The sequence below is a fragment of the Harpia harpyja genome, chromosome 7 (genome assembly GCF_026419915.1).
Source record: "Harpia harpyja isolate bHarHar1 chromosome 7, bHarHar1 primary haplotype, whole genome shotgun sequence".
In the NCBI taxonomy this organism is placed as follows: Eukaryota; Metazoa; Chordata; class Aves; order Accipitriformes; family Accipitridae; genus Harpia; species Harpia harpyja.
The window spans coordinates 57,818,453-57,842,900 of NC_068946.1; the positions used below are offsets into that span (position 1 = coordinate 57,818,453).

Consider the following 24,448-nt stretch of genomic DNA (forward strand, 5'->3'; position numbering starts at 1 on the left):
GAGGCTGAGAAGGTAGCAGTCTTTCAGTTTCAGTATGGCCCAGAAAAAAACGTTACCTCATTAACAAAAAAACAACAAGGTTCAGCTTTTACCAAAAGAAAGCTTTTTCATTAAAACTGGCTCACCTTACAGAAATTGGCAGTATACTACCGCATTACAGAAAGTTTCACAGTGTCTGATGACTGCAGTAAACTCAAAATCCTAGATATGGTCTTTCTATTTTTGTCTATTATTGCAAATTGCTTAATGACTTTCCTAGGTTTGTTTTTTTTTTTTAACTTGGTTCAGATTGCTGCTCCTCACTTCAAAATAGCAGGCTATCTCACCTCCTGCCCTTACCTGCTCTCATACCACTGCCTACTAAGCAATGTGTTCACTAGAAAACTGTTCTTTTGACCTTTAATTCACTTGATCCCTCCTATTTAATAGATCTGCTCTCTCCATATGAACGTATTCGTTCTTTGAATTCAGCAGATGTTGGTGCTCTTACCATTCCCGTAAATACTGTATTGTCACATGGAGTGGTTTTAATAGCTTCTCTTTCTTCATTGTACAGAAAGCGTGCAACCGTGCACTTGAAGTACTTCTAAAACCTGAGCCTTTAAAATTTAATCTTAAAAATTATTTTAATCAACATGCAAAAATGATTTATTTAGGCTTTTCCCCCCCTATTGTCAGGGCAAATTTTATCTTTACTGATTGTAAAGTTACCTCTGGAATAAGAGCATGAAGGTCGCTACTGAAACATAAGACTCCACTGTAACACACAATATCGTCTCTGGGATCTAAACAAGGCTCTTGTTAATCAACATATCCCATTACTGAACATAAACTTACAATATGTCTTTACAAATTTAAGTATGTTATTTGCTATTTTCAGCGTATATTATCACAAGTGTATGAAGAATTGATGGTTAATATGAGAAACACCAAAATAATAAACTTGAAAAATAATTTCAAATCTATTTCAGATGTTCCTCTCTTACTTTATGTACCTAACAGACAGTAAGTACAATAGAAGTTAAAAAGCATGCCTGAAAGTTGCATCTGTGAGCTAAGCAAAGCCAGTCAGGTTTTCTGTTCAAATCTCTATTTATTTCAGTTTTCACTGTTAACTTTATCTGAAGCAAAGTACTGGAGTAAGACACAAACACTATTTTTTCTTTAGTTATCCTGAAAAAAAACAAGCAAACTGATGTGAATGCAAAATTGTTCATTTCCTGATAGTCTAGTAAACTATCTATTAATAAAACCAAGATCATTCATGCTCATCACATAGCAAAATATCACACATTCTCTGACTTTTCAAAATACTTTTTAAAGGTGCTAAAATTGATTTTTGAATCAAAACTCTCAGAACAATCTCTTAATTAATTTTAAATATTCCCTAAACTACTAAAGGTATATTGAAAATGTGCAACACACTAAAATTACTTTCTATCATATTTATTATTGCAAGCCTACATACAAAGAAATCTAGAAAGAATTATAAGAATGATATTATGGACATTAATTGTTAAGGACCTACTCAGTAGTTAAGGCTGAAGTCACAAAGGTAATTCCACATGTGGACTAAGAATCTAGAAGTCTTAGTTAAGCCTGTGCTTAATGTCTTGCTGAAATCATGACCTGGATGCAGAATTTAGCACTAAGCCATACAGTACATAATATTTTCCTTTTCCCTATATGATTCATGCTTCTCAGGAAATTATCAGAATGCTTATGGCTACAGCTTACTTACTGTGATGAATGTGGTCAGTTCTGTGACATCGCTGTTTTGCGACCTGCAAACACAAAACAATTAACGATCAGCTAAGTCATCCTTTCATCAAGTAATTTTCACAAAGACACATCAAACAGAACAGTAAAATTTCTCAAAAAAACACGTCTGTGAAGTATTTCCAATGTACTGAAAACAGTTTCCCACAGCCAGATACGAAGCCATTAAAACAAGAACAGTTTAAGCCAAATGTTATGTAATCACACCTTTTTTGTTTGCAACCAGCTGTTTAAATACACATACCTATTTTACCCTTACTAAATTGTGAATGATATAGTACAATGTGTTCCCCTTTGATGTACACATTAAGTCAAAGGAATCTTACTGTTAAAATGCAAAAAGAATTCTGGCCTCCAAGAATTCAACGGAAATTTTCTATTTTGTTTATACGGAACCAGAGTTCCATTCCATTGCTGATGCTCTCTAGCATGAGGATTTCAAATTCTCCTCATGCTATGAGAATTCAGAGGCATTGCTATGTCAATACAAAATCCATACATATTTCACTGAAAATTTAAAACTAAAAATAATTTTTGAACACTTGTTTGGACTGCTTTCTTCCCAAAATTTTTTTCCCTGGGTAGATCAAGTTCTAAACACATAGTTCATACACGCTGTGTAAGAAAAGGGAAAACAGCATAACAGAAGCAACATTTGGAATACAACCATTTCAGGAAAATGTTACTTGCTATAGTAGTAGAAATCTGATACTATTGGGGTTTTCTAGTAACTTTTTTCCACTGAAAACTAGTAAAGAGTCAGTGAAATTTTACAGTTTGATCTTTTAAAAATATCTTCTATAGCATTAAACATATACTTGCTATATAAAGCTTGTAGATGCACTGATAGAAAATTTTCACTGAGTAAATATGCGTAATTGCCTACATATCAAAAAATAACACTAGGGTAAAATGTCATTTCAGGTTTTTTTTTTGTTGTTGGGTTGTTTAGGGCTTTTATTTTACACTGAACACTTTTTTCAAAAAACAGATGTGTAGAAAAATGGATGGTTTCACTCTAGAAATTTTCCTACAGCATCACACTGATGGGAGCTTAAAGCTGGCCTACCTCACAGTGGCACAGTCAAGAAAACATACCTATAAATTTACACAAACAAAACTTCACCTATCTACATGAGCAAGATTATCTTTTACAGAGTTAGGTAAGCTAAGTAACAATTTAAATCTAGGTAGGTAATTACATCAACAATAGCCATAGTTTTTTAAATTTAATTTTAAATTACAAACTGTAAACATATGAGCATTAACACAAACAATTGCTTTTTCGTTTGTTATGGCCACTACTGTCAAACTACGCTCCCAGGCCTGCCAGAAAAAACAATAGGTATTTTTCTCCCCTGTCAAAGGACAGCTAGGAACAAATTGTTCCTCGTAACGGTCAGTGGCAGTATGATCAACCTATACAGGAAAGGAATCATGTTTGTTCTCCCAAGGAGAAATCAAAACATTACTGTTTCCCTTCTCTATCCTACTGCCATGCTTTGACAACATAAAAAAAAAAAAACCCAACCTACTAGACCAGAAACAAGAAAGAGAGAAGTGATGGAAGGAGATATGACACAGTAACTACACCATTTAAAAAGTGGGAGCAAAGCATTTGAGAGAGGAAAACCTTAAGAAAGTATTTACTTTGGTACTCTCTCGACCACCCTGCTGGCTGACTAGAACCCTGAACTATCGTTCAGAAAGTAGAAAACTTTCTTCTAAGCTGGAAACAGGGCGTTTCCTGTCAGCTGAAGCTCAAGTACTTGCTGCCTGTTACAATTTTGCATATACTACTGACTACATCTATATCTGTGGCACTGCTATGATTAGGTTTTGGGCTCAGTCCTGAAGGCACCGACTAGGCCACCAAAACCTGAACCTTGGGACAAAATGTTAGAGGTTCAGCAGAGTTGAAGATAGTGAAAACCACTCTTAAAGTTCCAGCTTGCCATTTGCAAGGAATGATAACCAGCTACCTTACTGGCAGGTGGATCATACTGCACAGTCACAGCTTCCTCAGCCCTGAATACTGTCCAATGAGAGGAAAAAGTTTCTCTACAGAAAAGTTACCCAGATCCCTAAGGATCCAACCACTTTGGAAAATACCCTTCTTGTTTTCCCCAGGATAACAACACTTCCAAAAGACCAGGAGGAAATCCTGAGTAGCAGATTCAGCCTGATGCTCTCTGACAATCTGTTGCTTCAACACATGTCCTTTACCAGCTGCTGACTTCTCCTCTATACTTCATCTGCTCTGACTGGATGCAAGTATGTAAACCAAGGAGTGAGGAAAGAAAGAAGGGCTTTTTTCATCTCTTCTCTGTCCTTAGTACATGAAAAGGGTCATACTTGGAAAATCCTCTCCAACTTTACTGGAAACGCAAAAAGTTGTAAACAAAGTAGTTTCCGCAAGAAATTGGAATAGGTACTTAAGAAATTATAATACAAAAGACTGCACAACTGCAAGTAAAACCAGATAACGGTTTTAAAAACAGGCTTTACTACGGCTCAAATACTTCAAGGTCTGCATATGTTAAGAATTATTCCCAAAGCAAAAAATTTCAACATTAGCCATGTGCATAAGCAAAATCACTTCATACTGTCTGGAGCTAGCTTACAGCTTCATGCCACACAAATTACTTCAGATACTAATGTAAAATATATTTCAACAAAGTACATTCATATTTTCTTAGCTTTCTTTGACTAAAGACCTACTGAAGTCAGTCTTTCATCTCAAATGGTGCAACAAACATTTCAGTCCACCTTCAAAACTCACAGAACACCTCAAGATCTGCTGCCTGTGTAAGCTTTCAGCCTTCTGTACTCCGGTACTCATGTTATTAGAGGTCATGTTCTAGGTCCATTCCTACCTTGAATACCTGTGTACTTACACAAGCTAAAAGGCGAGTACCTTTGCATAGGCAGTTGAGGCACGAAGTCGATTGCACCCGAGGGAAGGGTTGGGATAGGAGGCTTTTAAAATCTAAGCTTGGAAGGGGGTGATAGAACATGAAATCAGAGTTTGAGATGGATGAGCAGAGATGTCAGGAAATGTCTGGGAGATGCAAGGATAACAAAGCAGGAGAGGAAGGCACCAGAAAACACACAGTTGTGCAATACCACCAGCAGGTGCTAGGGTACGCAAATACAGTAATTTCTTAATCCCCTTCTTGAAATACTTAACAAAAATACAGGAACACAGACCTCCATTAAAATATCATATGGTATTATGCAAATCACCCAGCATGAACATATGAGTATCACATACTTTCATTAGACTAAATAAAAACTCTGTATTCAGCAGGAAAATTCAGCAGTACATTCAAAATTACAGGTAATAAAACTAGTACTAGCATTGAACTAATCTAATGCAGCGGTCAAATGTTCTTCCTCCCAAACAGTGTCAACCGCACATAGTCAAGATCTCAGTGAAGGTCCAAATCTAAGAAGTTTACAGATTGGGAAAGTAGATCTGGCTAGATGTATATACACAAACTTACCTACTATCTTTTGATAAGCCAAAACTAACTTCAGTTGGACAATTTTTTATCACACACAACTGACTGACAAACGTTCTGTGTATCTAATACTCTCCAAGGGAAAAAAAAAAAGTGCTTCTTGGTGCAACTGCTGTAAACCTGAGCAAATACATTCAGTTTTTAGGAACAAAAATATAGTTGTCTATTATATTCACATAAGAACAAAACCTAACTTCCCATTTCTTACTCAAGTAAACAAACAAATGCAAATATAATGCAACATGTACAAAATGCATAACATACTGCCCTGGTTACTTCTCCCATATACAGTACATATTTACAATAAACAAATTACCAAGTTAATCAAAGACCATTGTTCATTCTTCATCAATAAAGAAATGCATATTTAATGCGTGGTCTTGTATGACTGCGGTTGTTCATTCGCTTTCCAAAGACTAAAGGTGTCAGTGTTTAGAGTTTATTCAGTTGCTGTAGAAAGCTACCTCAATATATTAATAGCACTACGCCACAGTCAGTAAACAAATGGTCCAAGACCTCTAAAATAGGCACAGCAATTATTTTCCCTTTGAAACAGAGAAGAAACTTACACACTGAAGACATCCCTTTCACCACACCCTGCCTTCCCCAGCATCAAAGAAATATTACAAGCTTATGTGTTGGAATGGATTGAAATTTGCCTTGTGAAGTCTTCTTAAAGATAATGGCATTTTTATATAGCTATAGCCAACCTTCCCAGGTATTCACTTTATTTTTAAAATAAACACTATGAAAACTTTTTAAAAAAAAAAAAAAAGACAAGATGAGCACCAGTCAAAAACTCAAAGTCCCAGGATTTAACAGTGTAATTTAGGCTTTAAGTATGTTTTGTACTTCTATCACAAGATTAAAAAGTGTTATATAAAATGCATTCATTACTTGACTACTTTGAAACTCTTCTTTTTGGTTTAAAATATACATTTCATTCCACAATGGTTACAGTATTTCCTTAAACACACTATCATGAAAGCACAATGAATGGCTTAAGGTTGTGTCATCATTGTGTCATCAAGTGTCATTTATTCATTTGGTTCCTGTTCGGTTACTGTAGGACTTCTGAATCTACCTCCCTTCGTTACCTTGGCAAATCTGAGCCACACACCATCCATTTCAATAATGGAACTTCACCTCCCTGTAAAAATAATGCTCATTCTCTCCCTTCACAGCAGTTGCAGAAAAGATACTTTTGTAACTCTAATGATTATTTTATTTTAAACACGGGGGAATTTTACACTTGCTATCACCTGTACATTTCACCTGTGTTTGAGATACACACATATCACACATCGAATTAGCTTGACTTGAAAAATGATTTGAGGATTACACATGAAGCAGAATTCATATTTTTTCCCTCTTTCCAGCACCTTGTATTTGGTGCTCCCAAGAGAGTCAAAAGATTATTATCAGCGGTGCAATCCAATTATTTCACACTTTATCTTGGAAAATTGTAAATAATAAACCTGCTTTGCTTGAAAGAGATTACTCTTCACCCTCCAAGTAAATACAGTTGTGCATTTCTTCCTAAAGGGAAGTAGCACTCAGTAGTAAGATAATTTTTTGGTTAACATTCCAAGACCTAATTGGGCATTTGCATATTATAAGCAAACCCATAAGGAAGTGGTGGAGAAAAGGTTGAGGAATTTAATATCATAAAGAACATTAAATAAGACAATGTAAGAAATGCACATAGTGGGGGACACCGTAAAATCCACACAGTCTGTACCCTATAAGCTTAAAGTGGGCTATCATAAACCCATTGTTCAGGCTGCTTTGTATAAAATTTAATTGTAGCAAGACATCCAACTCCTAAAATCAAGGGTAAAAACAAAACAGATCTACCACACCACTTTATAGATTCTCAGAAGCAAAAGACTCTCCTGTAAATAGGATATATCCACACAACAATCCCCACTGTGACTGTTTAACTAGTTTTCAGCCAAGGTTAAGCTAAGCTAAACAATGCAACTATCTTCTTACAGCACACAACACAGTGCAGTTAATTTTCAAGTATTTACTGCTTTTCCTTTCAGCTCATGAGCAGCTGCATGCTACTGCCTCTACACTTATGAACATTTAAGTTAGCCAGTCCAAAAGTGGTTCAGGATTCTGTGTGAGCTACTTCCACTGCAAATACCTTAGCTCCCCGAAATTTTGTACAAGTCTTCAGGTACCAGATTCCACATATTCCAAAATTATTCCCTTACCTGTTTACAAATTTCAACTGGCAGTACTTCAGTTTAAAATACTCCTTTTCTCCTTCTCATCCCATTGCTTCTGGTGGCAACTCCTTCTAAACAAGCCCTCTATTCTCACGCTACCAAAATCAGTCTGAATGTACTGCTCATGTGCTCAGGAGTTCAGTAATACTGCTCTTGAACAGCCAGTTGTAAATGAGATTGAGATGTACTGTGGTAAAGCAACCTATAGTCTATTTACATACACAAAGACATCTTCCAACAGATCAATTCACCTCACTCTTCACTCAGCTGAGCAAGCGTACAATCCAAAGAAAAACAGGGGCAGGATGCAGCCACAGCACTGGGACTGCTCCTTACAGCAAAATCTCGGCACAAGACGAAATAAGGCACAATGGAAAATTGTACCAATTAAACGGAAGGAGCACTGACTCTAAATTGTTTCAAACTTCTATTAGGAAAAGCAAGAATTTTGATCATCACAACCAGAATGGATTAGATGGCCCAAATGAAGGCAAATACTCAGGTAGAAACAACAGCACATCCTTTTGATGGCTGTGGGGCTTCATTACTTGAGTACCTTATAGCTGCCTATAGCACATTTCTACCATCCACTTTACAACTTATTGACAGGTCCAACTTGATCACCAGCATATATTAACTAAGAGGCACACCTATCATGGCAAATGTCATTCTGATTGTTGCTTCCTCCAGAGTCCATCCTCATGTTTGCTTTACTCAAAATTGAATTTGCATTAGCTGACCATGTAAGGGTTTGCACTACAGGTATAAAATCAACATATAAAAACTTTTTTTAGAAGCAAGCTCAAGGAAGAATCCAAATTTCTATGTTTACTGAAGGTTTTAAAAGCAAATTGTAAAAGCAAAAAAAAACCCCAACATAAATCATCATCTACAAAAAGACCCAGCTTTTATTTATAGGGCAAAACCAGGGAAAACACGACTAAGACAAGTGACTGTGAGGTTTGAAAAATCATTCTATTTGCTGCAGATATGTATATACCAAGACTGAAGCTTTAAAATTTTGAAACTAAAACCAAAGGAAGCATCTACTTTTATGAATAATATGTTCTTTGTATTTCAGTATTTTTCTTCTCCCTGATTAAAAGCACACAGACTGGTTTTGGCCCCAGTGTCCAAAGTACAGAGTAAACAGGCACCTTCGGTATACAAATACTAAGTGGAAAACTAAGTTAAAACTCAGGAGCAAAGATACGATTTGGCATGAACTTAAGGAAGTTACAAAACACCAACTTCTCTGTCCAGTAAAAAAAAAAAAAAAAAAAAAAATTAAAAAGGACCAAAGAATATTGTTTCAGACTAAATATTCTCCTCCTTGACACAACTGTGCATACACACAAACATGGAAAGCTCAGGATTTACCATTTAATTGTGCAACAACAGAAGTCCTTGCAATTAGTTTCTTTTCCCTTTTAGTACTCACAGTTATTCCACTAACAAACCCCAAGAGAAAAGCATTTTATTGTGGTTTATCTTTCAGATTTTAGAACTGATTACTACAAAGTGTAAAACAAAGTATCCTTAAACACAAACAAAATCCTAATGCAATTTGAGAATAGGCAGCCAGAAACAGCTGACATTCCACACTCAATGGAGATAAGTGGAAGTTGAACATTTAGAAGAACAGGAAGAATACAAAATGTGGCGTGCCTGGAAGAGGAGACTGTAAACTTTCCTTTATGCTTATACTTCCCGGTATCAACCCAGCACAGGCAAAATGTCTCACTGGCTGCGCTGTGCTACACAGACACACAGGCGTAATAACCGCTTCTCATTGCAAGAACAGGACAGTTAATGTGGACAGGAAAGATTGTATTATTTTTTATTTTCAAATTTTATTATTAACTATGCAATGTTAATGCAACTAATCTTTTTTCCTGCATTATTTCCTTATTGTGTACAAAGTAAAGAAAAAGGAAGTTTCCTGTGCTTAATATTAATATATAAATGGAGCTAATTGAGGTTTGACTTAAGTGGGAAGACAGGGTGGGGTGAATTCCCACCTTTGTTACTGTTATCACTTGCAAGGTCGTTTTTTAAGCAAGACTAGAATAACAAGTTTACATTCTGGCAATAGCATCTTCTCAATTAAATCAAAACTTAGAATCTGAAAGCACTGCCAAATGCAGCAAAAACTGCACCATTTTCATAAAACCATGAGGCAAGAGTTTTCTTTCTTGACTGCAATTTCCTTCTTTCTCCAATGCAAACATACTACAAAAGATATGCCTGTCTTTTAAAAATTGACTTGGTGCCCTTTTTAATTATATTGCAAACAAAGGTTGAAAGAACATGAGTTTTCAAGTTACATTCTTCCTGGTTTTCATTAGTAATTCAGGACTTGTCTGCTCTGGAAGTTTACTGTGACAGGAGAGCTAACAAAGTTAGGGCATTATAAAAGACTGAAAAAGTGAGATTAGGGAAACTTTGTCAAACTGTTTCATACTTCTGTTAACATTTATAACTAGTATTTCTTGAAAGCCTGACAGAACATTTGATAAAATGGGGGCACTTGTTCCCTAAAACTTATATAAATATTTGAAAAAACTGAAGTTAGTTTCTCTATGCAAGACAAGATATGCCCTTACTGATACGTTTGGAAATCTTAGCAGAAAAGTCATTAATACCTATTAAAGACTAACACATGACCATCTGCTTCTTGGAAAACCCTTCTAATGGAATAGTCAAAAGGAAGAGAAAAGAGAAGCCATGGCCCTAAAATACACACTTTTATGAAAATAAGCTGATAAAAAACCCACACGTTTTTAGACATATTTTTTAAAGGCTTTTATCTCCTTTGATGAACTAATGTGTGGAGAGCCAATTCAAAATATGGATTTAGAACAAAAGATTGACCAAAAAAATCTCCACTGTGACAGTGCAGTTAACAATGTAAGCTTTGTGCAAATATATTATATAGTTTCAGAAAAATTTTAATCTGCCAGAGCAAAATTATCCTTCATGATTCTGGAAACTGACAATTCAACAGAAGTTCATTATTTCAGCAGCAGATTTCAGCAATGTGCATATTCGTGCTAGCAAAGACTGGGCATCAGTCGGTATGAGGATTATTTAAGTACTAGAAATCAAATGCTTTCCCTAAGAGTTTGGGTTCTGGGTTTAATTTCTTTTAAAAGATTTATATGTAGTTGGGTTTTGCCCACTTGCAATTCTTCTCCCACCCCCTTCTATAAACCAGTGTACTAACATTAAAAGAGTACATAACTGGGAAAGACTTCCTGGATCAAAGCTATTTCCTTCCTATCCCACATCATGCAATCCTTATAATGGATCAAATGCCATCTTAAAACTTGGCTTCTTTCTCCCATCTTTATGTTCCCCAGGTTTGCAGCCCCAAATTTTTCTCTATCAGCTTAACCCCATTTGTTTGAATCCTACAATTTGTGTGTTCTTTACACTGTTTTTCTTGGAGTTTGTTGCCCGTAGGGCAGGAATATGCAAGCTCTCAGTTTTTAATTTTATTAAACTAAACAAGTCTAAATTCTTTCAAATCCTTCTGTAAGTCTCCAAATTACCCTCAGAATCCTACTGTATGTTCTTCTCACCTATTTTAGTTTCAAGCTTCTTGAACACAAATAATCCCTTCTGGAACAAAAGGGAAATACACTGTATTCCAGATGAGGCCTTACCAGGACATTCCCAGTGCAACAATGATGTTAGAGAATCATTAAAGCCACTGCACAACAAGCCTCCCACCCAGAGATGCCACATTCACCTCAAGTGAATCATTCAAGTATTGGTCAATAAAGATACAGCAGTCACATGCTCACCTGCGCCATGCAGAACTGTTTATTGGTTAAGCTCTTTACAGCTCTTGCTGTACCTTCTGAACAGGAGCAATGCAATGGGGGGGGGAGGGATCTGATTAAAAAAACCCACACTGAACTGTCTTCAATATTATCAAGTTCCACTGGGTCTCTTAATTTTAGCTTAAGACCAAAAATTTCTTTACAGATCTTCTTGTTTCTTCCACTCACTTGCAACTGTACATTCCTCATTACGTTAAGTATTTGAAAGGAGAAAAACAAATGTAACTTCTATTCCCCCCAAATGCCCTGTTTTCTCACTTAGGCTATTACTTTATCATTGCTCAAAGAACTAACCATTATCCACCTACATTAGACAAAATTCTAGAAGTGGCAGGAAACAAAGGCCTTTACCTTATCTTAACTTTGTAAAAACAGAATGAAGGTAAGAAATGTTAATTCAGTTTCACTGTACTAAGAAATCATCTTTTGAGCAGCAGAAAACGGGAGTTGTCCATCTTTATGACAACTGTCCTAAACTCAGGAAGACACATTTTTATTGTGAGTATGCTAGCACTGCTTTATGAAAGCAGAAGCCACATAAACCCTTTGATCAATTGCAGTCCTCGCTTTCTTCAGTGGGCAGGTTATACCTCTGTGCTGCAAAGGAAATACAGCAGTTGGTCAGCTGCTAGAACACTCCACACAGGAACTACGAATTGGCCCCAAAACGCAAGACTGAGGCGTCTAGCCCACAGCTCCTCTGTATTCTTTTATTCAAGCAATTTGATCCATGAACATGGACACTTCTCTTGCATTCAATTCTCTGTGTATAGGGACCCACTTACATCCATCAGAGAAATATTTAGGTTGGAAAGACCTTTAAGATCCAGTTCAACCATAAATTGCCACATCTACACGTCTTTTAAATACCTCCAGGGAGGGCGACTCAACCACTTCCCTGGGCAGCCTGTTCCAGTGCATGATAACCCTTTCAGTGAAGAAACTTTTCCTAATACCTAATCTAAAACTCCCCTGGTACAAGATTGTCTGATCATGATCAAGTAAACACCTTCTAGACATAGTCCTTATCATTCTCTGAATTGTTATCCTTCCCCCTTAATCTTCACTAATTTAAACTTGCTTGTTTGACCATTGTCATGGTTTAATTTTAAAAATATTATTATTAATTCTCATACTAGAACAATTACACATAATCTGATTTCCAAATGCTGGAAATCTCTATATACACTGTGTGAAGAACAAAGAGGATCCTCCTTTTCCTTATTTCTCTTTGAGTGCAAAAGGCCACAAAAGCTTAACTACCAGTCGGAGGCCTTATTTAATTCAGTAGTACCAAAAAACAATTCAACTTCTAAGTCCTTTTTGCATTTTTCAGGTAAAACATGTGTCTGCAAAACATACCAGTTTTGTAGCATCATTATCCCCTCACTGAAATAGAATTCCAAGCTAAAAAAGTGAAAAAGTTCAGAATGCTGAGGTATGGTTTTTTATTCACATTGCTGACCATTTCACACAGCTTGACAAGGTAAGATTCCTAGACTCAGCTACTAAGAAAAAAATCTCTTTGGAAGAAACAAAAGCTGCGTGGATCGTCAAAGCTCTGTCAGCACATCAGACACTGTTAGGCCATGAACCCTTCCACATCAGGACCTTTCACTGTTATGACAGATGAAAGCAATGATGTCAGCAGTGACAAGGTCTACATCATGATTAGGTATTTTGATCAAGATTCAAGACCTGTGAAAAAAAACGATCATTTTGCAAAGCTTGTCTAAAAGTGCTGAAAGGCTTTTGCATCACTTAATTAGTTTTCATCGACTCCCACATTCTACAGACACGATAGAATTTTTCTCTGACTCAGCACTTACAGGGATCGGCAAGCACACTTAGAACTAAAAAGTGTCGGCTATTCTATATAACCTCCCTTGTGTGTCACTTCTGTACATTTGATAAACAAGAACGATGTCAAGGCCATTCTCCAACAAGTGGGGACATGTTGATTAACAACTCTACCATGCCAGTATAAATTGAAGAAAAGAACACTGTCAGTAAAAATATAATACTGCTCCTTTTCCTGCCATCATCATCAGTGGAAGGTGAAAGAAAAATGTGGAAAGAATTAAGTTTTTCTTTTAGCGAAGGAAGCACCATTTCATCCCTTAACATCCATTTTGAGCTGAACAACAAGAGAAAGTCTGACTATTTATTACTGCATTAAGAGGGACTTTATCTTCATGCTCTGTTTAAAGACTGACCGCTACCTTGAGACTGCGTATTTGCTCTACAATGTTGTAAGCTGTAGCAAATGAGGGAGCAGGAAGACGTGACTTCAGCATTCATGTAGCTGCTCCTGCCTGCCAATAAGACACTGTAATTGTTTTGCTTATTGCCCCATTAGCCAGAAACCCCAGTCACAAATGAAACTTCACTGCCTTTTGCATGATTCAAGGAAATGTGCACAGTATTAAAAAAAGCAATAATCGCACAGACACAAACGCAGCTGGGGAAAACAGAGAGAAAACAAGGATGAAGAAGTCAGTCAAGGGAAGAAAATAAGAAAAAAAAAAATCAAACCTATGAGAAAGGGGGAAAGGTTTTTGTTTTTTTTTTAATGAATAAATTAGGTTACTTAACTGAAAAACAAAAATGCAATGCAAGCGAAAAGGGAAAAAAGCATATAGGAACAAAGTGGCAATTCTTTGCATTATTATTGTTATAGTTATTAGAATTGTGAATACACATAGTTTGAAGTTCTTTTAATTTTTGCAAATTCTCACCACTGATACAGGTAGCTTTATTAGGCGAGTATTTACTATCACAGCCAGCATAAAGTTGAGACATCATATTTAAAAGGTCAGTAAGTCACTTTTATTAAGTCTCCCAGCACTGAAATCTGATAACACATGATTAGATGAGGTGTGAAATACAGGTTTGATTCCCAATTCAATTATATCAACTACACAAGCAAATATCAAGAACCCTATTCTGAAAACTGTAACAATAAGCTACTTCTTTCCATGTCAAGATCTTATTCCCAGGTCCTTAACAAATAAAGCAGTTTCATCTCTAAAATTTGAAATTTGGGCTCCCTCTGACATGACAAACACAAAGAGCCTGTATCCTCTCTAATAAAAGCAACTACCAGCTGCAAGATAAAGCACTTCAACCAAATGCAATTCGAAATTAATTGGTTATCAAGTATAGCTACATTTAAACATCCTTTGCATCAGATCTTGTCTATTTTCACATCAATGACAAAAACACTGCCCTGCCTGTTAGCAAAACCAATTAATCCAACTTGTAAAAGAAAATATATATATATCCTATTCTTACAAATTAACCAGACAGAGAAATAAAGAGAAATTACTATATACATGGTTTTCTGAAACACTAACAAATACCTCTCACATTGAATCATACATAGAATCACAGAATGGTTTGGGTCAGAAGGGACCTTCAAAGATCATCTAGTTCCAACCCCCCTGCCATGGGCAGGGACACCTTCCACTAGACCAGGGTGCTCAAAGCCCCATCCAACCTGGCCCTGAACACTTCCAGGGATGGGGCATCCACAACTTCTCTGTGCAACCTGTTCCAGTGCCTCACCACCCTCACAGTGAAGACTTTCTTCCTAATATCTAATCTAAATCTACCCTACTAATCACCTGCTATTTAGAGCCTGAGATATTGTGGGAGAAAAAGATCACCCTTATTGCGTGACCCTTAAGAGTTAATTTAGACCTGACACAGAAGTAGTATTTTTGAGGCAGCAACACAGGTTACTTTTTAGAGTTACTTGTAACTGTTCTCTTGATGTGTGATACATATTTAAAAAAAAAAAAAAAATCATTTTTCAGATTAAATACACAAGAAATTACATGACCTGAAGCAGGTAGGGTGTAACATATTTTTATAACACAGAAGTCACAAATAGAAATTTGGGGAAAAAAAAATAAATTCTGTGCAATGTATTTGAAAGATTATTTGGCAGAGGACTACTGGAACCCAAGAACAAAACCACTTCCAGAAAAAACAATCTTACATAATGCTAAGATCATACTATTTACTATATTTCAGTGCATATATTTTATAGGCATATCAGAAAAAACAAGAATAGATTTAACAATAAGAGCATTATAGAAATGGAGACAGCTTTTACCTACAAATATATATTAAGGAACAACAATAATCTATCGTAATTCTAATTCACTCTTGCCCCAGATAACATTATCTTCTTGAAGCACAAATGTGTAACACTTTTAGGCACCGGAATATTCTGCTCACAGGGACTAACACTTTCCATCTACCCACAAACCAAGTCAGCATAATACAACGTCCAAACACACAAACATAGCCTTCAGTAGGCCAAACACCTACAGCTTACAGCTCTTGCTTTTTCTTCCGAGATTACAATCATAGGCTCCTGCACTGACACCTGTCATACAAAATGGATCAGAGTAACACTTATTTTACGTATCGCACAGTCCTTAGACAGTAATATCACATTCCCTCTTCTGTATTTCACAATGTATACTCTTCAATTCTGTCCTTGAGAACCACATAGTCTGCAGCTTTTACAGTACTACAGAAGCAGCAGATATTCAAATCTGAGTTACATAGCCTTGTATTGGGAGATGCCATTAACAAATAACTAGTAATATAAGATAAACAGCAGCACTTCATAAGAAAAATATATCAGGATATGAAGAAGCTGTGATAATAAAATACCCCACTTGTGATTCAAATATTGCATCTTCATTCTTGTTTAATAGTGTTTAGTAAAATATTTGATTTAAATTAAAAATCATGTAGTAGACTTTATTGGTTTACATCACACTACTACATTTAGATTGGAACACTGCTTGTATTGAAACAGTGACAATTACGAGGTAACAGATCATACAGTATGTTTCCTAGTTGCATGTATAGTGAAGGCAGCATTATTTTTCAAAACAACCAATAAAAGATGTAAAAATGCCTTTTGTTACTACTGACAGATTTTTTTTTTTTTTAAGTATTTGTTTAGTTTCTGAAGTTTACTGCCTTACCAAATAAAGGCACTGAAGTTGGTAAGCTAACTTTAGCATAGCAAAGAACAGGGAAACACTGATTTTCCTAATTTTCAAAATCATGATATGTTTACATATTACCCTTTATGTCTTCATATTTGCAGAAATGGAGAGTGATTATTAAAAGGTGGAATTACAATCATAAAAGAATGAAACTAGTGAACATATTTTATCAAATTAAAACAGTGACTTTAAAGTAACATATTACACTTCGGGAACAATAAAAGGCTTCAAATGGGTCAATGTGCAAATAATCATATCAAAGGCAATATAAAAGCCTGCATCACAGAAAAACAATAGTACTAATGGACATCTTCAGTTGTTAATCCCTCAACTGTCAAGACACATGACATGAGCCATATGACAGGCATACCTAGCTGATTTATCATATCACATGATAAGTACAGGTCTAAGACATGTTACCTGAAAAAAACTCACACTGGTGGGTGAAGTCTGTTCCACAGAGTTTCCTAAACACAGAACCCTGCTACAGAAAGTTCATCTCCCTGAAGCCAAAAGGCAAAGTAGACCCTCCAGCTGAGACTACCACAAAAAATTCTGGAATACAGAAGTTACGTTGCTCCCTGCTAGCATGCAAAATAGAGGCACTGAGAAAGCCAATAAGCAGACACAAGATAGGAGTCAGACGAATGAGCCTTACACACTACAGGAGCACTGACAGATTAGCAACAACTATACTCCCAGTAAGAAGAAAATATTTTCCTTCTCTCAAAGAGAAGATAAGTACTGTTTTAATTTATGCCAACAACATCATTTATACCATGGCTCTATAATGCCTGGTTAAGGAAAAAAAGCAGGCACGAGTGATTTACATATAGTTGGACTTGGTAATTATTTTATTATAAGCTTAGTAAGCAAGTTCTTCAGTTCTGTCTTTAATCGATTACTGCATATATTTACATTGCCAAGTTCTCCCTTCCCCAAAACCTGAGGGGAGAAGGAGAAGGGTTGGTTTTTCTTTTATTAAAATTAGCTCCTTTGTTTTTCACTGAAAAATGACAATTATTTCCATTCAAATTTATCCACACCTAAACAAAATACACAACTTTCTTTTAAGTTGACAGAATGGAGCTACAGACATCTTTATTATTCTGAGTAGAAGCAACAAAAAGAACAGAAGTTTAACCTATAATGCTCAGGTTTCACTGTACTCGCTCACACAGTTTATCACAAAGTTACTAAGATCACCTGTGTCAGCCTTTTCTCATATCATGATATAACAACAGGACAAGAAAAGCCATTTTGTACTTCCCAAATTTGTCAATTTCCTTAAAGCACACTTTTATGAAGTCATTCTCTCTCAGGACATTGTGCATTCACTGTCAAAACAGTATAAACTAGGAAAGAACAGAACAACAAAACAAAAAGTTATCTTTTTAAAGATTGGGTAGACTGCATTTTAATCCTCATGCAACTTAATCCAATGAAACTTAAAGACCTCAGAATTTTAGAATACATTAGTTCAAGACCGTAGCAATATTCTACTCTTCTGGTCAAAACTTACAACGCTGCATGCACTCCTAGTATCATTCTGACACAAAATTAGTTTAAACAATTGACCAAAACATCCTAAAACATAAAACAAGTGACACAAAGAATCACAGAGTGGTTGAGATTGAAAGGGAGGTCATCTCATCAAACCCCCTTGCTCAGAGTCACGTACCCAGCCAGCTGCCCAGGCGAGTCACCTACAGCCAGCTGCCCAGGACTACGTCTAGACAACTCAAGTATCTCCAAGGGTGAAGACTTCACAACCTCTCTGGGCAATCTGTGCCAATGCTCAGTCACCTTCATGACCCTTTCTCAAAAGGGTTTCCTGATATTCAGGGGGAACCTCCCATGTTTCAGTCTGTGCCCATTGCCTCTCGTCCTGACACTGGGCACCTCTGAAAAGAGCCTGGCCCCGTCCTCTTTGCACCCTCCCTCCAGGTATTTGTAGACATTGCTGAGAGCCCCCTCAGCCTTCTCTTCTCCAGGCTGAACAGTCCCAGCTCTCTCAGCTTTTCCTCACAGGAGAGATGCTCCAGTCCCTTCAACAGCCTAATGGCCATTTATCAGACTCTCTTCAGTAGCTCCCTCTCTCTCCCATACTGAGGAGCTCAGAACCAGACACAGAACTCTACCCTTCTGACAAATTTCACCTCTGTCCTTCAGCATGTATTCAGCTGATTTTCAAACAGTGAAATGGTATAAAGAATTATGGTAACAACTTATGAATTATGGTAATTCTTATGGCATAAAGAATTATGATATCAACTAGTTCAAAGAAACATAAACTGCATACAGATGTTTCTCCACACTATCGGAAAACACAGTTCCATGATATTAATGAACAAAATACATTGACAGTGTTGCGGCACCAAAACAACAGACTACAGGACATCACTGGAAGCCGGAAGTGTAAAGCAAGCTAGCAGTTTCACCTCTTACCAGTTAAAAGAAAATTGAGCATTAGGTAGGAGTGATGGACTCTGCTGCCAGGAGTGCCACTGTTTTTTCTACACTCCCCCTTCTCCTTTCCTATGAGCCAAGTCTTGCTGAAGTGATGACGTAAATCTTGGCCACGTGGCAGGGGGTGAATTATAAAATAGTCTAAAAATAAGGAACTGGTGGTAGTCCTTCTTATTATTTCAAACCATTCATATATATTAAATTCATTATCCTAGCATCATTCTAGTACAATAGCAATGGCCTGGCCTCTGATGATGATGGGAAGCAAACAGCAGCATGGATTACAGCAAGCCTGAAGACTTTATTAATGGCTACCTATTGAAAATAACTATAGCTTTGTGTTTCAGATTACTTTCCTTCTCCTACCCTGCTCTTTCTGAGCAAAAATAAGCTTGCAAGTACATTCTTCTGGTCTGCGAGTTTTCAGGTTCAGAGTAAAACATAGTTTTGACTCAGGTTTCTGCTAAGATGAAGGCTGACAAGATAACTCATGAACTTGTAGAAGAAAGTTGTCTGCCCAGTGACTGAGAGAGAAAATTTTGTAGAGAAAGGGCACTAAAACCTGAGTGGAAGGGACCACTGCAGGGCATGATGGGGCAAGAGGCCACAAGCTAGCTTAAATCCAAATATATCAAGTGTTTCATACTAGAATATCCTTGTCTTTTCATTTCTTAAAAGCTGGAGCTTGAGCTAAAGAATGAAACTTCCACCACTGCTTAGCGCTAATTTAACTCTGCTACTAATGGAGTCCAAAGCACTTCTAACAAGAGTATCAACAGAAATGCTAAGCATTTTTTAGATATTGCCCTAAGTATCAATCAATATCTGAGTATCTCAGACAAAAAACATTAAAGCAAATTGGTAATAATCCACCCTGGCATAGTTTTACTAACAAACTACTTTTTATTTAGAAGGACAGATGGTCAAGATATACATTTGTTCTAAAGCTTAACACACTTGCTTTCAGTTTGTGATCTACAGACCCCTGGTAACCTGACCCCTGACTGCTTCTTGATGGCCCATAAAAAATAACCAGGAAAGCAAGCAACGGGGAAGTTGAAAATTAATCATTCTGAGACCAGACTCTTTAAAAGATGTGATTGCTGATTATTTCATTGGTTGCTATATGCAGGATATTCCATTAAAAAAAAAAAAAGGAACTTAAGTGACTTGTTTAAAAAACAAAGCTTCTCTTCAAGTCCTGTAAAAATTGTAGTCTTACACTTTCGCTGTTCAAAATTAGTTAAATTTATACCGGTCTAATGGCACCTAACTTCTGTTAGCTGAGTCAGAACATACTGAAAACCTGTTTTCCAGCAATGATATGATGACTTCTTTTCTACCATCAGCAGAAGTTAATTATTGCCACATGCATGAACCAGTGTGATTTATATTACAATAAAGCAGCCATTTGTGCAGGCTTCTTAATATCTGACAAACAGGTCTGACTCTTGCTAGTCTGGTTTACAGTATGGAAATGAATCAGGTATGATCTACTGCATCACGGAAATCCAGTCCATGATATTTAAAAAAAAAAAAACAAAAAACAAACAAACAAAAAAAAAAACAAAAAAAACCCCAAACAAACCACACCTTCACTTGCGTTAAAAGATAGCTATGACTATACTTTTTAAAACCCTATGGTTTTCATTTACATTTGACCAAATAAAATGGTAAGTCCTGCTTTTATTGATAAAACTGCCATCAGCTGTCCATAACCTAACCACGTGCACAATTCGTTTCACGGGACACTGGTGAGCACACAGCCTTTGTTCTGAAAACTAAAATGAAAGCTCTGGAAAACTGTGTATTATGTGCATTTATTTCACAAAGGCAAGTTTTCGTTTCACACATCAATGCAAATGTTTGTTCTCTCATGTAATACTGGAATGAAAAGATAACAACAAATTAGCATGAACTGCGTTAGCATATCTGCGTCCTCAGTAAGAAATACTTACATGTGCACATGGGAGTGATTCTAAGGTACTTTCACTAACAGAAATAATTGGATTGTTTATTGCTTGTATTTACATATGTAAACATCATTCTATTCACGTTACTTAAGTGACCTACATCTTCTAATTGAAATCACACCAAATTTATTCCAAAAACATAATTTTGATCCAAAAAGTAAACTTTAGTATCCAGCATCCACATTCTATTATGCACAGAACACATGCGAGAAGGTACCGTGCAAAAGCATTTTACTTCACGTTTCCTCATGCGCATGCTACTTTTGAGGTGGCAGAAAAAAAATCTCCTGTGAGCAGTGTTCCTATGATGGTCCTTTGCATTTTCGTACTGCCATAAACCAGGCCCTCTCCAGGAAATACAAGCCCACTGCAACAACCCACTCGGCAAGGACAGTGATGACAGTGGAGATATACTTGCTGAGGAATATACACACTGAGGAATCGGAGAACTGTTACGGGCAAGAGTGAAGTAACACTAATACTGCCTACCATTTCCTCAGCTGGTGGGTCTAATCTGTGCATCTTCCTCAATACAGCGATTGATTTTCACAAAACTGTAGAACTTTACCTTTGAATATCTAACCTACCTTCACTTATGGCTGAAAATGAACAGCAAACAAAAGTTTACTGCATGGAATGGATAGGCACATGGACAAACAGGTGAATGGACACAGTGTTGTCATAAAATTTTACGAGTTGACAACAGGTACTTAAAAGGGAAAAAGCCACAAAGGAACCTCCTGCATAATTAGGAGTGACCAGAAGCATTATAGAAGCAGTTTAGTTTTATCAAAACTTACTTGTTCCATTTCATTAACAGCATTTGAGTTCAATCTGTTTATAATAAAGTGTGTAAATACAGGTTAATCTGCAGCTCCAAGGCTAACAAGGCTGTGGATCCATGACAATAAATATTTAAGGATTCTCAAAAATCTACATTATGTAGAATCAGTATTCAAAAGTGTGTCATTTTTTAATTAATGCCATTCTATGCATCACAGACAGCTTTTTAATTGGGATGGTCCCTCGCATCACTAAGAACCACAATGTGAATACTGTACATGCATCACAGCCAAACTTTTAAGTACAAAACACAACCATGTTCAAAACAGTATCATATTCACTGCATCAGCAGCCGCATAGAATACTTTCCTGCTTTCTGTGGTGATTCTGTCCAGAAAAGGTAGTTATGTTTAAAAAGCAAAACTAAAAATGCTCAAACTTAGAATCTGCCCAGATAAAAAGGCCTGAATTTTTTACAGCCTACATTCTTCTTCTGACTACTGTGATTCAGTGTTAAGTGGGGTAAAACATTTTCCATAGTAAAGAAAACATCAGTTAATGAAATGAGAAAACTGTTGAAATCTGGAAGTAATTTTTGATGAGAAAAAGTGTACATTATTACATTTTGAAGACAAAAAACCCCACACTACTAAAGGTATTAAAATAGCATTAACGTTACTACTGAAATCATGAAAAAAGCCTAGTCACTGATTAATTTAAGGCTGAGATCCTGCAAAACAATTTTACATGCTTAGCTCCTTTAAGTGTCAGTGGGTCAATGCCTGTTTAAGAACGCAGGCACACACTTACATCTATTCAGGATTAAGATGTATTGACTTAATCTAACTGCATCTGAGTTATGATATGTGCCCTACATCTCATGGTAAACTTGTGTAGTGGGGTCACCCGAGATCTATATACTGCTTCAGTTTTCTTCTAGCAGATGCAGGCGTCAATTCAAGGAATACAAGTGACAAGTAAACAAGCACCTTTATAGAATCATAGAATCATTTAGCTTGGAAAAGACCCTTAAGATCATAGTGTCCAACCATAAACCTAACACTGCCAAGTCCACCACTAAACCACGTCCCTAAGCACCACATCTACGCGACCTTTAAATACCTCCAGGCACAGTGACTCAACCACATCCCTGCGCAGCCTGTTCCAATGATTGACAACCCTTTCACTGAAGAAATTTTTCCTAATATCCAATCTAAACCTCCCCTGGCACAACTTGAGGCCGTCTCCTCTCATCCTATCACTTGTTACTTGGGAAAAGAGACGGACCCCCACCTGGCTGCAACCTCCTTTCAGGCAGTTGTAGAGGGCAATAAGGTCTCCCCTCAGCCTCCTTTTCTCCAGGCTGAACAACCCCAGCTCCCTCAGCTGCTCCTTGTAAGACTTGTGCTTTAGACCCTTCACCAGCTTTGTTGCTCTTCTCTGGACACGCTCCAGCACCTCAATGTCTTTCTTGTAGCAAGGGGCCCAAAACTGAACACAGTATTCGATGTGTGGCCTCAGCAGTGCCGAGTACCAGGGAACAATCCCTTCCCTAGTCCTGCTGGCCACGCTGTTTCTGATACAAGCCAGGATGTTGTTGGCCTTCTTGGCCACCTGGGCACACTGCTGACTCATACTCAGTCAGCTGTCAACCAACACCCCCAGGTCCTTTTCCAACAGGCAGTTTTCCAGCCACTCTTCCCCAAGTCTAGAGCATTGCATGGGTTGTCATGACCCAAGTGCAGGACTCAGCACTTAACCTTGTTGAATTGCATATAACTGGCCTGGGCCCATCGATCCAGCCTGTCCAGATCCCTCTGTAGAGCCTTCCTACCCCTGAGCAGATAAACTCTCCTGCCCAACTTGGTGTCATCTGCAAACTTAGTGAGAGTGTACTCGACCCCCTCATCCGGACCATTGATAAACATACTAAACAGAACTGGCCCCAACACTGAGCCCTGGGGAACACCACTTGTGACCAGCTGCCAACTGGATTTGGTTCCATTCACCACCACTCTTTGGGCCCAGCAAAGGGTATGCCCATCTAAGCCACGAGCAGCCAAGTTTCTCCAGGAGAATGCTGTGAGAAACAGTGTCAAAGGCCTTGCTGAAGTCCAGGCAGACAACATCCACAGCCTTTCCTTCATCCACTAAGCAGGTCACCTTGTCATAGAAGGAAATCAGGTTAGTCAAGCAGGACCTGCCTTTCATAAACCCATGCTGGCTGGGCCTGATCACCTGCTTGTCCTGTACGTGCTGTGTGATGGCACTCAAGATAATCTGCTCCGTAACCTTCCATGACACCAACGTCAGACTGACAGGCCTTTAGTTCCTCCTTCCAGCCCTTCTTGTAGACAGGCATCACAACTGCTAACCTCCAGTCAACTGGGACCACCCCAGTTAGCCAGGACTGCTGATAAATGATTGAAAGTGGCTTGGCGAGCACTTCCACCGGCTCCCTCAGTACCCTTGGGTGGATCCCATCCGGCCCCATAGTCTTGGGTGTGTTTAAGTGGCATTAAGCAGCCCCCTTGGATTACGGGGTCTTCATTCTGCTTCCCATCCCTGTCTTCCAGCTCAGGGGGCCAAGTACCCAGAGAACAATTGGTCTTACTATTAAAGACTAAGGCAAAGAAGGCACTACGTACATGGGCCTTTTCCTCAGTCTTTGTCACTATGTTTCCCCCTGCATCCAATGAAGGATGGAGATTCTCCTCAGCCCTCCTTTTGTTACCAATTTATAGAAACATTTTTAATCGTCTTTTACAGCAGTAGCCAGATTAAGTTCTAGTGGGGCTTTGG

General features: G+C 37.5%; 1 protein-coding gene across 5 annotated transcripts in view; it reads right to left on the reverse strand.

Moving 5' to 3' along the window:
• BAZ2B (bromodomain adjacent to zinc finger domain 2B) overlaps positions 1 to 24,448 on the reverse strand; it is a 165,513-nt gene that overhangs the window by 123,248 nt on the left and 17,817 nt on the right. For 4 of the 5 annotated variants that reach the window (XM_052791117.1, XM_052791121.1, XM_052791118.1 and 1 more), the window contains exon 2: positions 1,742 to 1,784. The exons of the other annotated variant lie outside the window; for it this stretch is intronic. The gene's annotated coding sequence lies outside the window, so the exon portion shown is untranslated. The remainder of the gene's footprint in view (positions 1 to 1,741; positions 1,785 to 24,448) is intronic. 5 annotated transcript variants of the gene reach the window in all.